This window comes from Lethenteron reissneri, chromosome 42, assembly GCF_015708825.2.
Source record: "Lethenteron reissneri isolate LAM-NWPU_2019-01 chromosome 42, ASM1570882v1, whole genome shotgun sequence".
NCBI lineage: Eukaryota > Metazoa > Chordata > Hyperoartia > Petromyzontiformes > Petromyzontidae > Lethenteron > Lethenteron reissneri.
Window position 1 is genome coordinate 9428392 of NC_083820.1, and position 16604 is coordinate 9444995.

Below are 16604 nucleotides of genomic sequence, written 5' to 3' on the forward strand. Positions count from 1 at the left end.
ATCATGACGAATTCTCTTCACACGACAGTTGCGTTTGAGCCATCATGATTTGGGGTGCCAGGCAATTGACACCACGATGCAGATTGAGTGTCTTTGAGGGGAAAGAAAATCCTGTTAGCTCTCGTGCCACCACTGGGTGGCAATAGGGCACTGAAAGTGCACAGGTGTGATGGACCATAAACCTAATTTCTTGTCTTCTTAGTTCTTTCGGTAAAGTCACGTAGAAGGGAAATAATAAAAATAAAACAAAATATATAACAATATTTTATTATGTTTTATTTTTATTATTTTATTATTTCCCTTCTACGTGACTTTACCGAAATAACCAAGAAGATGAATCCCTGCAGTCACGAAAGCTTTAAATCGAAATCTAATTTCTTGTGTCTGACAATAAAGGAAGTTCAGGACCACTTCGTTGATTGTAATAAATCTGCGATGATTGTGCAATGCACTATCTCTTGTGACACCAGATCTCACAATGGACATTCATAGAGTGGTACTCCGATTTAAACCAAACTTTGTACATGAAAAAGTGCGTGTTGATAGAACAGGATTTTTGAAAAATTATGTGTCCCTCGTTGCCTCTGGCAGGTGAAATCGAGGTATTACCCATCAACCCTTTGCGTATTCTACATCCCTTCACACGCCACGTGTTGAGCAGTTGCTGTTTATTTTATTTACCATTGCAATCAACTCTAACCAGATACACTTCCAATAGGATATAACATCTTGAAGCTACAGTCCCTTACGCAACCAGTTCTCGGCTCCACGGTTTAAGAATTTAATCAAGTATGCCCGGTTCAAAGCGGGGATGCATCGATCGTGGACTCGGCACATCTCACCAATTCAATATTGTCTGCAAATTGACATCTTCAAAGCAAAACTGTCAGAAGGTTGTGGAGGATTGTGTGGATGTGATGAGGCCATATGCATCTGACGTGCCCGTTGTGAGCTGCTTTTGTTTAACTTTCACAGGCATTTTCATCATTGTTTCTCAATTTAGAAAATGTAAAAACGTACGCCATGAGAGCCATGTGAAATTTTGGCAATCCTGATACATCACCGTGCACCGTTAGTGTACAACATTTGTTTGAAATCTGAGCGTCACACTCCCGAGACACATTTCTTGTCAATGTTGTGTGGAATCGGGTGAAACGGCCAGGCTAGTGTGTTTACGATGCACACAAAACAGGCTACATGAAGCATATAACATTCATTGTGATGTTGCACCGTGTTGTTCAAAAAGATGCGATAAAAGTCTGTATTGCCTGTTCATAGTCCATCAAGCATGGGGCCTTCTGGACGAATGTTTCATCACAATGGTCATAGCAGCAGAGATGGGTGTTTTGGCTGTATATGAATATATCACTGTAGCCTGTGATCTTTATGTATCCATATATATGTCAATAAAGAGCTATTACGGATTCCTATAAAACGCAAACCTACAAGAGTATCTGCAGTCAAGCGTTACGTGCAGGTCCAATTTACATATATTCTGCGGTGCTCTGTTGCGGTGGATACGAAGTGGGAGCATACCACATCATTGGGATGTTAATTCATAAAAGGCATAAAATTAAACATTGGTAAGATTCGTCTCTATACAGCACGGGTTTGGATATAGATTGTTTTTAAACAATAATTGACCTGACACGTGCCACTGAAGATGGCCCTGATAAATACTGTAAATAAGAGCTCTTTGTATGTTGAACTTCTTTCGCACCGTACGCAGCCAACCGTGTGAATCGGAGGTACAAGGCCAGTCCGCTGCTGGATCAAGGCCTCCTAGTGTCGTACGGATCAAGGAGGGTGTTTGATTATAGATTTGAAGCTTTCGTGACTGCAAGGATTCATATTATTAGGTTTTTTCGGTAAAGTCACGTAGGTAAAAAATAAAAAATGTATTTTTATTTTACTTTTATAAATTTTTATTTTATGCCTACGTGACTTTACCGAAAATACCTAAGAATATGTTTGATTATACTTTTGCCATGATCGGCAGTGCGGGTTGGTGGAGGGTTAGGAGTGGTGCCCAGAGCCAGTTAAGCTTTCGCTTGCCGCTGATGTTCAACCGAGGATACATAACGTTTGCAGGGAATCTTAACTCGGATGCGGAGCCGGGTTCATAGCGCAGTGCGCCAACCACTGCACCACCGCTCCAATCCTGATAAATTATGCTGACTTAACTCAAGGTGCGTGATCTGTGTAGGGGGTGGTGGTGTTTACCTCTGCAAATAATACGGCATTAAAGCTGCCGCAAGATCGCTTAACCCCGAAACCGCGCGTCGCTGAAATTCCATCCCCGTCCGTTGCCGCGTGTACTGCTGACCTCGATATGATTCAATTACTGCTCGCGCGCCATCTCCACGTTCCGTCCATTCGGGTTGATTCCATGGAAATTCCACGGCAATTATAGCCCCAAGCCGGCGGCTGCTCCTTTCGGTGGCACGGCTGTTCCCCCTCCATTCAACATCAGTCGGGAAAAACAAACCCGCACCGGACAAGAGGCCTCCCCGTCCCGCGCTCCCCCAGCAGAAACGTAGCTGCAATGTCGGTCGCCCGTACGGCACAATGGTTAATGTCTCAAGTCGTCAAATCAATTTATTTTCGCTTAACACGTGGCGCCTTTCTGGTACGTATCTGCCACTCAAAGTGTCATAATATAAACATTAAATAAGAAAATTATATTCAAAAAGGAAAATTCGTTTGTATTCAAAAGCCTAAACATTCCTAAAATAAGGTGATACCACCCACAGGGCCGACACTGCATGGGGGATTTACAAGTAAATCCAGCAGTGGATTTACAAATAAGCGGTATATATTATTATACTGGTAAAAAACACATTGCGTAAAACTACATTTCAGTAACCATTGTTAAATACCACGGGAAGCCAATTACAACGTTGCTTTGTGATGTAAAGCAACGCGTGGTGGTGTGGACGAACCAGATTATTCGGCGCCTTTTCTCAAGAAAATTGGTTTGATAGAGACCCGTGGGGTTAATGAAGATAGCAGCCGAGTGAAGATGAGAAGTTTGAAACTACACACAAAAAACTCCCATAATGCCAAGAGCAATCAACCTCTGTACAGAGAGTACTCGATCATTGCACACTCGAGGTTTGACGGCCTGCACTGCTTTTTCGTTTTGATCGGGGCTGTTCTGGTCATCTCTACATTTTGGACGAGTTAAGATCGTGGCTTAATTGAATCTGCCGGCCTCGCTAAGACCCCCCCCCCCCCCACCGGAGTAGACCGTGGATGGATTAAAAGAAGACGCTCGCTTGTAATGAAGACCATGGCCTGTAATTAAGCCTGCAGGTTAATGAATATTAATTTGTATTTTCATGGAGAAGATGGGGTAAAAACATGTGGAGGCGCGTGTAATTAAGACGGGCGTAATGAAGACTATCTAAATGAAGGTGCCGGCTTAATTAAAAATACGGCTTAATGAAGATTCGGGATTTGTGTAGACTGGAGCTTAATGAAGGCGACAGGTTAATTGATATTATAGCGGCTGATTGAAGACTGGAGAAAATCACGAAGACCGGTGTTTTATGAAGACCCTGGCTTAATGCTGACCACGGGGCTTAATTAAGACGGCAGCTTAATTAAGACAGCCGATTCTTGAATACTACGGATTAATTAAGACCGCGGGTTTAATGAAGATAGCGGATGAATGAAAGCCAGTGCTGACTGCAGCCGGTAATTTGATGAAGTTGGTAGCTTATCGCGCGTACACAGCCCGCTGAGAGTAAAGGGCGTGCATATATACGTGCATATACTGTATATCATATACTTCACACTATTTTAGAAAAAAAGTTTTGCTGGCTGGCTGGATGTCATGTCCCCAAACGGACAGACCGTCACTTCCGAAGGATGGTGCCGGCCGCTACTAAAAGAAAAACCTAATTATTATGCTCATGATGACGGAGACTTGTGTTGCCTCCGAAACGTCGTGATTTATTATTTAATTTTTATTTCTATTATTTTATTATTTACTTATTTTTACTTACGTGACTTTACCGAAAAACCTAAGCGTATGAATCCTTGCAGTCACGAAAGCTTCAAATCTAGAAATTATTAATGAAGATTTAATGAAGATTTAATCTCATGACGGTAACGGGGGAGGGGAGAGGCGATAAAGTTGGTGGTGATGATGGGCAAATTGGGATCCATATTCACTCCATTTGTCCAGACGGCCACTCCACCGGTGCTACCAGACCCTGGCCGGCTCCACCAGTAGGGCCTGGTGGTGCTGCGGCTCGAACTTTCAAACCCCGGAGCAACGCAGAGCTTCCTCGGCTCACCGAGATGTGTGGATAAAGCACTGCTTCATTGTCGCTGTGGCGTGGTGCTGCCAGATGGTATAGCCCAGTGTTCTTCATTGCAAGGCCCGCGAGCCATTGGTGGCCCCTGGTGGCCTTCGTTAGTGCGGCCCCTGGCGTGTAGCCCCCCGACAATACACGAATGTGAAAACAGCCCGAGCAGGCGGTGTGGCGGGCCTCATGACACTGACGTCTGGTCGGCGAAAGTGGGCCCTCCTCTGAAATTGAGTGACGAACACACTGCCATCGATGAAGCTCTGAAGGTTATTCCCGTCGCGATCCGTGCGTGTGGCGGAGCTGTAATCCGTGTCGTGTTTAACGCCGTCCTCCCCGGTTCTCTTTTTTTTTTAAACATAATCCACTCTCAATTCTTTTCGGGGAGCGGTGGTGCAGGGGTTAGCCCGCTGAGTGTAATTTTTAGCCGTGGTGAACAGCAGTGCCAATTAATGTCGGAACGGGTCCTGCCTGGGCTTCTCCCTTCACCGACCCGCACTGATCAGCGTGGTGAAGTATGGTCAAACATCTCCACGTGATTCAATTGTGCAGAGGCCTTCATCCAGCAGTGGATTAATTATCAAAGGGTTAACATTAGATGTGTGTGTGCGCGCGCAATAACCATGGTAAGAGTTACACCGCGGGCTAATTGCCGGTGGTAAGACAATCAAATGTGATCGGTTTCAAATTCCAATCGGGAGCCCAATCAGCGGCAAAAAACCCGCTCACTTAAATCGACCTTAAATTGGAGCGGCGGCGCAGTGGTTAGCGCACTGCGGTGTGAACCCGGCGACCTCCGTTCGATTCCCTGCCACGGTTAACATCGAGGAAGAAGGTGACGTCTGAAATGGCCCCGTCCCTTCGTTGACCCGCACTGAGCAGCATTGGTCAAACAAAACCATGTGATCGAGACGGCGCCGGGGCGATCTTCATCCAGCAGTGGATCGACACAGAGTTCGTGGGGGCGCCGTGCTTGGCCTAAGGATCGGGCCTCAACGTCACGAGGATCAGGGAACCGGCGGTATCGCTATCGAGTGTGCAGGCGGTGCAACTGCACTTGAGCCCTCGTGGTCCCAGCCCCATCACAACCTGCCCAATCCGATTTCTTGCGCCACTGCCCATGCCAAGCAGGCAGGGGAGACCACTTCTGAGAGCAGGGACCGTACAGGAACCCCCTGCTGAGACCTGGGATCCAACTACACAGTCCCCATCTCTCTGAGCCTAATTAACTCTGTGCCTGTGTGCGCGTTGCCTGTGTGACTCATTGCGCGCGCGCGTGCGCCCGCCGCTAATTGCGCCAGCGTCGCAGCTGCGGAAGAGACGCCTAATTAATGCTGGCGACCTCATCCCAGGGGGAGAGGCCCGTTTGATAACTCGGAGATTTGCGGAGAAAGAGATTAATACGGAGGACGAGAGAGAACGCGCGCGGCGAGGATGGTGATTGAGTTACAGAGTTCATGAGGTCACATCGATCACGGAAGCGCAGGTCGATGATACTCGAATCGAGACAAAAATATTCGCTCCCCTTTGTTACGCGTAAAGATAAAGGCGCGGCCCTGCAAGTGCTTGCTCACGCCACTTCTGGGGCGAATGGGTCTCCACTTAAAGGGAGCTCTATGAGGTTATTTGACCGACCGGTACTCTTCCACGCTGTCCAGACATATTTTTCAAGAGGTTAGAGCACTCATACTTTACCCCATCACACGCGATCCTGCCGTTCGACGAACGGTGATGTATCCATTCATACACTGCTGACTGGGCAGGAAACTTGCTCCATTATTTCAACTGTCGCGTCGGCAGAACGAACCGTCCAGTGTGCTGACCAATACACCATGTAGGCGTGTGCGTGCACGCGCGCGTGCGATGGTGGAGCGTTGCAGATCGAACCCAGTTCGATTCCCGCTCACGACAGTGGCGAACATTAGAACCGGTCCTGGGCCTCCCCGTAGTGGGACCCACCATTAAATGAGTACCTCGTGCAGTGCGCAAACGTCACAATTGGGGAGACAAAGGCGGTCGAGCGCGGTGTTGGCCACCCACCCCCTAGTGTGCCGTGCCGGCCTTCATAGGTGCTCGCTAACAGCATTTCCCCAACAGTCTGTTAAAGGCTATACGTGTGATCGTTGTCTGACATGGGCGGCTCTCTGTGGACGCTAAGTGGCCTTGGAATGAATAATGTATTAATCACATCGACGTCTTAAAAGCACGAGCACGTGACCAGCAGGTGAGGATGGGTTAACAAATGAATGAATGAGCGAGCGGTCAATCCTTCATCCTATTCAGTTGCCTCCCGATCACTCTGCTGTCGCTACTACCATGTTTACAGCTCCTATGAACGTCGTTAATAACCTTGATTCCTCCATCCATGCTGTCCTATCCGTACTTTGTTTACCCACCACACTGCCGGTCACAACAACACAAACCTCCCACTAATTCCATCACTCACCCACCCACTCACTCGTCAACACTGCCCGTGTACAAGGCTTCACTCTCGATGCATATTCCCTCGCTTTGCTCGACTAAACATTCCCTCCCATCGTTTCTCTTCCCCCCCCCCCACGCTCTAATAATAACAATAACCCTGCTCAATTCAAGAAATCGTCTAGACCTCTTCGCTATTACACCTTCAATAGTGCTGTTTGTTGCTGATCGTCTGGCAATTTGGGCAATAATTATTTTAAAATAAAAAAAATATTTCACGAGCAAACGAGAAGCACGCGGATGAGGCCATCGGGCAGTAGAATTAAATACATTGCGTGAACATCTCCATCAAATTGGATACCGAGCTAAGAGTTTCACGCTCCGTTCTGGATTTGAGATTTTCTTATTGAGCCGGTGAGATCCAGACGATCAAAACCGGTCTAAGAATATTCTTAGGTTTTTTTCGGTAAAGTCACGTAGGTAAAAAATTAAAATTAATAAAAGTAAAATAAAATTAAATAAAAATCACGACGTTTCGGAGGCAACACAAGCTTCCGTCTTCAGGTGGAACGGTCACAGCACGCTTGCTGTATCAAGTAAAAAAAAAAATGCTTCAGCTGATGCGACCGAGAAGGTCGGAGATACCGATTCTGCTGCTCCACTTAATATTGCGTCACTGCATTCTGGAACTCGGTCCCCTCTCCCCCTTCGTGCCACGTGCTGCTGCGAAAGCGTGGAACTCGTCACCGGATTCATTTATTCACTTGAACGTGGAAACACTTGCACGTGTCATTACCCATAATTCTCTACACACACCCCCCCCCCCCGCGTAATGAGGTGTGTCTCCCGAACTAATTGCGTCACTTCATTGGAGACGCGGCCGGCTAGCAATCAGGGCTAATTGATCGCGATGACGCTAATTGACTCGGCGCTAATTGATATTCCGCGTCAACTCGGGTTGCCGCGCGGCCTCGCCTCGAATGTTGATTGTCGGAGAGCATCGATTAAGAACGTCGAGCCACGACATCGCGACATCCATCTCATTATTTTATAATTGAGGTTGACCTCAACGAAGCTGTTCGCGGTGTAAATGGGGGGAGGAGGCCCTCGACTAGCGAAGCCACTGGCTAGATTCCATCTAGATTTGAAGCTTTCTTGACTGCAAGGATTCATATTCTTAGGGTTTTTCGGTAAAGTCACGTAAGTAAAATTTGAAAATTAATAAAAGTAAAATAAAAATAATATAAAAATCACGACGTTTCGGAGGCAACGGAAGCTTCCGTTGCCTCCGAAACGTCGTAATTTTATTTTACTTTTATTTTTAGGTTTTTTCGGTAAAGTCACGTAGGTAAAAAATTAAAATTAATAAAAGTAAAATAAAAATAAGGATTCATATTCTTAGGCAACGGAAGCTTCCGTTGCCTCCGAAACGTCGTGATTTTTATTTTATTTTTTATTTTACTTTTATTAATAAAAATTTTACTTTTTTACCTACGTGACTTTACCGAAAAAACCTAAGAATATCGATTCCATCTGCCGTGCGCAATATGCTGAGGTGTCTTAACCCACCGCCCCTTCCCCCCCATGACCACCGCGCACCACTGTCGATGCTCGCTAGTAGGAACGGCAGTTTCGCGTGCGGTGGGGTAAAGTTTTGGCGTTTTGGACCTGGTTCAGCAAAATGAAAGTTTACATTTTAACGAGGAGCGTTCTAGTGGCGTCACTGCAGTGACGATCTTAGAGCACGTACAAGGTTGACGTCGCAGTCACTCCTCCCCGAGCAGGCTGCATGTCGCTCCATCGTCATCGTCGTCCTCAGTATTATTATGATTGCCACTGCAGATGCATGTTTGAGGTCACGCTCAGAGGCAGAGAGAAGAACACGCGGATAAGGGGCCGTCCAAAAAAAGACGTCACGCGATTTTGAAGATTTTTGACCCCCCCCCCCCTCGTCACACGGCGTCACAAAAAGTCAGACCCCCCCCTCAAATATGACGTCACAAAGCTCTGCCCCCCCCCTCAAAAATAAAACATGCTGCAAATGGCTTTAAACTATTGTCATTGTAGTGCGTATTTAATGTGGCGCTGCAGTCTGATGTTGTAGGAGAAAACAAAATATGAAAACGTCTATTTAATTAAGTAGAACGTGTTGTCTATATTAAAAGTTGCGCATTTTGATGTGACGTCACATTTATCACCCCCCCCCCTCGTCACACATGGTCACAAATGTCTGTGACGATGTGTGACGAGGGGGGTGCGTGACGTCATTTATGGACGGCCCCTAAAAGAACGCATACAAATGTAGAGACGCCATTTTATACATCACTTAGGGAATTATGTGTGGGGTTTGGGCAGGGCACGTCGCTTTTTTAGCAAGAGCACCGAACTACCCGGTTAAAATCCACGCACGCGAGGGTGCAACACTATATCCCCGTACAAATGTAACAAAAACTGGTGGCGACTATTCCACCCGCTGTATTGCCTTCCCGCGGCGAGCCCGGAGAATGTGCCAACTCCACGACGCCTACGGGAAGGGAGCTTCACAACATGAGTGTGGTCATCCACCAACTCTCGCTTGCTGCCTCCAAGAGGTCGCAAACGGGTTTTGATTGGTTACCCGTACCCGGCCGGGTACGGGTACCCGTTGCCTTCTCGTACCCGTACCCTACCCGAAATGAGTGACAAACAGTTACTCACCAGTGACTCACGGCCTATCCGTACCCGTACCCGGCCGCACCAGGGTCGCAGACGGGTACCGGGTATCGGGTACCCGGTTGCGACCTCTGCTGCCTCCACAGCGCCGGGTTACAGGCAGCCGCGTGCGTGACCCGACGGAGCCAGAGGGATGACAACGGAGAGTGGCTGCCCGTGCAGAGCTTGAACGCCACCCGTAGGGGACGTCCACCCACGGAGACGGAGCGTGCCGAGGAGGGCCGGTGAGTGCCGAATTCACGATCGGAATCGGAATCTTTTCTTTCGACTGGATGGAGGAATCCGATGAGCGACAGAGCTCATTTTTACACGCTTTTATTTAACTCACTCTGTCTGTTGTTGTTGTTGTATCCTCAAATCGTGTAACTCAATTTTATTTCAAAGATGTCCAGGAGGGGCGGATCAGAACCGCACAACAACAAACAATACAAAAACTCGATAGGAGTGTAAAGCGTAGGAAAGGTAAGCATATCACAAATACAATTACAACGGAACTATTTTTTTTATTTTACCAGCTAAAGCCCACTGAGCAATTAGCTGCTTTTTCAGAAGCGATCTGGCCACAAATGACATCTCAACGGAGTGACTTATTGTGTGGAAATTCATAGCAGCCAAATACTCGAAATAATTTAAACTATCCAGACGATTCGTATGGGGGATGAGGGGAATGGGGGGGGGTAATGGGGTTCTGGGGGGCTGGCGTTCATTCAGCAGTGGGTTGCTCACGGCTGACGACGATTAACAACGTTGCGGCCACAGCAACAAAAGCGACTTCGCGGCTGAGTCCGGGAGTGGAGGGGGGGGGGCCCGCGTCGCTGAGGCGGAACGGAAACGCGGGGGGGGGGGGCTGTGTAATGGAGGCGCACGAGATGTCTGCGCGTTAAAGCGTCCGCTTAATTATTTAATGGCGACTAAGCCGTCGTCGTTAGGAAATGTGCGCCTCGTGCTTTACCTCGCGATAACTTTAATGGATTTTTTGTCTTCACAGCCGGTCCACCCGCCCCCCTCATCCATAACCCCCCACCCTACCACCACCACTACTGATGATGACGACGAAGAGAAACCCGGGTTCGTATCCCAAACGGGGTTCTTCCTGCACCAGAGGTCGGCAAGCAAAGTCACAAGGAGAGACATTTTTTTTTCGAATTCGGTGGAAAAAATAAGAAACAACGCTCACTATTTCAAGAGCCGCAAAGCGCTGCGTGTGTGGTGAATACGAGATGGCTCGGTCCTTAGAAGAGCCGCATGCGGCTCCGGAACCTCAGGCTGCCGACCCCTGACCTGTACGTACGTACGTATCCACTGTATACTGAACTTCTTTCGCACCGCATGTAGCCAACCGTGCTAATTGGACGTTGCGAAAGATGCCGTCTCAAGTGCCGTTTCCTTTGTTGAACCGGGTGATAACATTCCAGAGGTCAGGATGTCGGAGCATCCCTCGATATACGGAACACAGATCCCTTCCTGGAAGAAAATGTGTCCGCACAAGCGAACTTCCACAAATCGAACCCTATTCCCCCATTGCCTTCCGTTATATCATTGGAGATGGGTTCCGACAACGACAGAAAAAAATCGGCCCCAAGACACAAGAATATCACACTTAGGAATGTAGCAAAGCATTTTTAAGGCACACATTTAATTGAGAATCGATATTTTTGTTTCCGTACAAACGCATCTCCAATTTAAGTAATGAAAGTCAATGGGGAAAAATAGGGATCGATTTATGGAATTTCGTTTAACGGACACGTTTTTGGTCACGTGTCTGTTCCGAATATCGAGCGATGCCCGCATACGTGCCGTGATGGATCCTCATCTGGCTTAAAGGTAAGGGGTAGTTTATTTGGGTGCTCGCTGATGTAGGGTGCTAACTCACGGTGCTGGGTGCTAGGTCGTGATGCAAGGTGCTGACTCATGGTGCTGGGTGCGATGTCGTGATGGAGGGTGCTCATCACGCTGGGTACTAAGTCGTGGTGCAGGGTGCAGACTCATGGTCCAGGGTGCTCGTGGTGCAGACTGCAGACTCATGGTGCTGGGTGCTCGTGACGCTGGGTGCAGACTCATGATGCTGGGTACTCGTGGTGCAGGGTGCTGACTCGTGATACTGGGTGCTCGTGACGCTGGGTGCTCGGGCGTGGTGCCGGGTGCTCGTGACGCTGGTTCGTGGTGCAAGAGGCAGGATTGCGTAACGCACCCAATAGCAGACCCCGTGACCCTGTGCTCTGGGCGGTGATGAATGAGCAGAAAAAACGCGGACTGGGTCCGCCCCCCGCCCCCCTCCACCTACCTCCCCTGCCCCCCTCCCACCCTAATTAGGGGCTCCCTTTGTGGGAGCCGTGTTGAGATGACCCCTGCACTTTCTTGGTTACCCCGAGGAGCAATAACTTAGTGTGATTTTTTTTATTCCTAATCCGGGAAAAATTCATTGAGTTTCGCGAGAGTTCTGCGTTTGGGATCGAGTTATTTGGCTTGCACGTTTGGGAGTCGCACGGAGGAAAACCCAAAAAAAAATCCACCACGCGTACGAGGGGATAACACTCTGAAAGCTCCACACAGATGGATTCAAGAAACCACACTTGTTGCACCGCTATCCTCTGTGGTCGCCACGCATCCCACCGGCTTTGTTTACGGGCGGTGACCGGGCCGTGCGGTTGTACTGCGCGTTCGCCGCTTGTCTTTGAAAAGGCTCGCGGTTCGAAAGCAGCGGCCGCCCTGGTGTCCGTTAAAGATCATGTGACCTTTATATTTTTTTAAACGCCAGGGGAGGTCATGTGCCGACAGTCGTGCTCTAAATTCTGCCACATTTGCATATCGCCTCCTCTGTGAAACATCGCACGAGGCGTTCACGTCGTCACGATAAGAATGACGCAACTGCAAATGTACTCGGTGTTTTTTGTATCACTATTATTAGTACAGCATCTCGAGTTTTACACATCTCTACGTGATCCACAAACCCTCACCTCCAAATCGCTGGATCACAGGAGCGGACCACTACGTCTAAGGGGCCGTCCATAAATGACGTCACGCACCTGGGGGGGGGGGGTCAGGCATTTGTGACGATGTGTGACGAGAGGGGGAGGGGTTTGAGAAATGTGACGTCACATCAAAATGCGCAACTTTAAATAAATATAGACAACACGTTCTACTTAATTAAGTAGACTTTTTAATAAATGTTTTCTTCTACAACATCAGAGTGCAGCGCCACATTAAATACGCACTACAATGACAATAGTTTAAAGCGATTTGAAGCATTTTTTATTTGGGGGGGGGGGGGGCAGAGCTTTGTGACGTCATATTTGAGGGGGGGGTTTACTTTTTGTGACGCCGTGTGACGAGAGGGGGGGGGTCAAAAATCGTCCAAAATCGCGTGACGTCATTTATGGACGGCCCCTAACGCAGTGGTTCTTAACCTTGACTGCAGCCTTTCACCCCTTTGGTTCTCAATCGTAAATGTTTTAAAATAATATTAATCAACAGTAGTTAATAAATAGTAGTTGTACTTAAGTGCCCGTGCTTAATGTGTTTGTCGGTAATCTTACCTTCTAAGAAGAAATCTGGCCACGTCTCGCACCCCCAGAAAGGGCATCTCGCACCCCCAGTGGGTGCATCGTGTACCCCAGGTTAAGAAGAACCACTGCGTCTAATGGAAAGAACTCCCCCCCCCCCCCCACATTCTAAAAGCGCACCCGCAGCCAACCCCACGATGTCCATGCGGCACTGCCAAGCACGACCCTGTCACGCTGGACTGACGCCTCGCAAGGCGGTGGCAGCACACACACTTTACCACACTAACACACGCGACAACCTGCCGATGCAGTAGCGTACTTTGTGTGCTCATTTCTACCAGCTCAGACCCCGCCTGCTTGCCCTTCGCCAACATAAAACACATTGTCCCGCGGAGGGATCTAGTAGGAACGTTGGGTTGCTCGGTCAATGGCCAGCGTCAACGGCGGCGTGGTGTATTCCGCAAATATGCTCGACTGCGAGGGCGGGCACAAGCCGGCGTGAGTAGGTTAAACGTTGAGTTTTATAAGGGCACCACGGGGTGACCAGCTCCTCCCCACCCAGCCCCACCCCTCCCACCCCCCACTCAGCCCCACCCTCCCCACCCAGCCCCTCTCCACCCTCCCCACCCACCGCCTTCCCTCCCCACCCAGCCCCACCCTCCCCATCCAGCCCCTCCACACCCTCCCCTCCCCACCCAGCCCATCTCTCCCCACCCAGCCCCTCTCCACCCAGCCCCTCTCCACCCAGCCCCACCCCTCTCATTTTTGGATGCACGACGGACGGACGGACACAATAATCCCCTGTGGGCTGGTGGAACCAGGAGGTTCCTACCAGTATAACCTCTTGTTGTAACAGCTCTCTCTCTCGTTGTGTTCTTCCTGCTTCAGCAGTTCCACTGCTGGATTTGTTTTTTTTCCGCCTGAGGACGACCGCTCGCGTTGCGATCGAAACGTCGTGATATATTGTTTTATTTTTCTACCTCCGTGACTTTACCGAAAGAACCAAAGAAGAGTATGCTCGTTTCTACTGTTATGTGGACCAGAGGCGTTATCGTTTTCAACTGCCGAGCTGGGAGAACGACATCGGCGACCTTGGATTGCAAGTCCCCCAGTGTGCTGATCATTTACAGCACGGTAGCTTCCGCATTTAAATAAAATACAAATATATATTGTCTCTGGGGACCCTTTTTTTACGGCAATAATAGAGGTGATGCGTTAAGATGTTCAAACGCCAAATAGACACCTACCACAAGGCTTAAGGCCTATTAGTTTCAAGGACAGTGCATACATTACCGAGGCACATTTGTTTGCGTGTTTTACCACGAGTGCGTTTGGGTTAACGCACACCTGACGCCTTGCATGTACAGTCTGTTGAACTTCATTCGCACCGTACGTAGCCAACCGTGCTAATCGGAGGCGCGGGGAGTAATGGGAGGTGTGTAATGGGTGTCTATTTAGTGTTTGCACATTTTAACACCGCCTGTAATGTTTTCCACCAGGGAGACCCACAAGTCAATGCACAGGGTGGTAAAAAAACAAATTTAAATCACACAGGGGTTATTTTAATTTATTTGAACACCTTTTCAAACCGGCTTTCATTAACATTAATGCACGCATGCACGAATTCTCTTTTGAAATTAATTTAGGATTTTTTGTATTACAGCTGCCTTATGTTGAAATGTCACCTGAAAATGTAGACGAGACATCGATATAAATAACGAGGTTTTTGCCCGTCCAAGGACGGCTGTGCTGCAGTAAATCTGAAACTTGCAAGCGAAAATCAGACCGTGACGTGATATTCATTGCATCAATTCGTGTGCATTTTGTAAGGGCGCGGTGACACAGACTTATTTCATTTAAAGGTTATAATCCCTCGTTCATCATGACGTCCTTTTTACTTTGATGTCTCAACAGCGTTACGGAGATCACGTGACGTGGGGGTTCTGCCTTTGTAGCGAGGGTAGTAAGTTGACGCCGAGGAGGGGGAAGGAGGCGCCTCGGCCCCCCATGTGGAGTGACGTCAGCCGCTAATTATTATTAATGGAGGGGGGGTGTCCATTTGGAGGACATCACCTTATAATGATTATTAATGAGGAGGGCTGTTCGATGTGGAGTGACGTCACGAGCGTTAAGGACATTCCTGGATGATTAATGATAACAGATTAAACATTAACTTAAAGAATAAACAATTACGATGCGTTCATGCCAGTGTTAAAGGTAATTAAATAGCCCTATCTGTCTTAACTTTTCGGCCACCCTGTATATATAGAAACATTTAACGATTGCTGAGCACGGGACCCAAAATCTCGAAATGCCCGAGCAGCCAGCCACAATCGGCGCTATTAAAATTGCCTACGAAGGCTTTCGCGATCAATGTCTACGATTAACGGCTAGATTCTTTTGAGTTCGATCGTCGTGCAGGTATAATATCAATTATTTTGTTTTCCAACGACAACACTGCACCACGAGACATCAGCTAATCAAATTAAATATGCCAATTAAGGCTATTTATGAATCGGCACTGTTGAAGTTGTAACAGATAAGAGTTAATGTACGATGTGAAATATAAAACATCTGTACATTGTCCAAAAAAACACGCGTTGATGATGGATGATGATGCTAACAATAATACTACATCTCGGCGAAAGATGAACGCGAATTGCATCTCAAAACGCTGCTGCAGAATCCGTGGAGCGCGCTGCTGTGGTTCGCACGGAGGCGCAGGAGAAGCGACGGACACGCGCTTGGCAAGGCGCCCAAAGTTGACCAAGCTTCGCGGTCCTACATTAGTAAGTTGGACCAACGCCATTAAATTCATTCACCTCCCATTAGCACGGTCGGCTACGTACGGCGCGAAAGAAGTTCGACATACGAAGTTCAACATATATACGTTATATGCATGTCCTCGCCCGCCTGCCCGCCCGCCCGTCGATTTGACATGAGGGCAGCTGCTGTTGAGATGTCAGGTAGGGAATGGACGGGGAGGGGGGCGCTGATGATTGTCGTGACGAAGCAAGTGCGTCTTCATCAGCAGTACACGCGGTAGTCACGGCAGCGGCAGCAGCAGCGGCGGTGGTGGTGGTGGTGGTTGGGTGCGCGTGTGGGGAGTGGAGCATTTTCCTTCTCGCTGGTCGATCTTTACGCTTGGCCTATTCGCGCGTCGCCGGGGAGCCCTGAACTCATTATGATTTCGTGTTTGCTCGTTCGGGCGTGCACCTGGTTGGAAGGCGATTTCATTATTTGTTAGTAAAATACAACACAGGACGAGGTAATTTCATTGCGGAGTGCTGTGCGGCTACGGCGGCTCTCAGGATTTGTTGGACTGGGCTTGGCCACGCGAGCATTCGCTCGCCACACTCACTCGAGACAAAGATCGCGCGCATAGCCTTCGCGGACTTTTGGGCAAGTGCTGTAAGCGAGAAACCTACCTATTAAAGGTCGGCAAGGCGCCGGGCCGCGTTTCGTCTCCCCAGTGCTCATGTTTACACACCGCGACAGGTACTTGTTGAGTCTGGGTCGACCTAGGCGAGGTCCAGCACTGGTTTGAGATAGTCACTCACGTGAGCCGTTGCCCGGGACTCGAACGCGGGTTGCCGGGTTCGTGACGCACGAAGGCTCGCAGGCGGGAGGTCACTCTACGGACCCAGGTGAG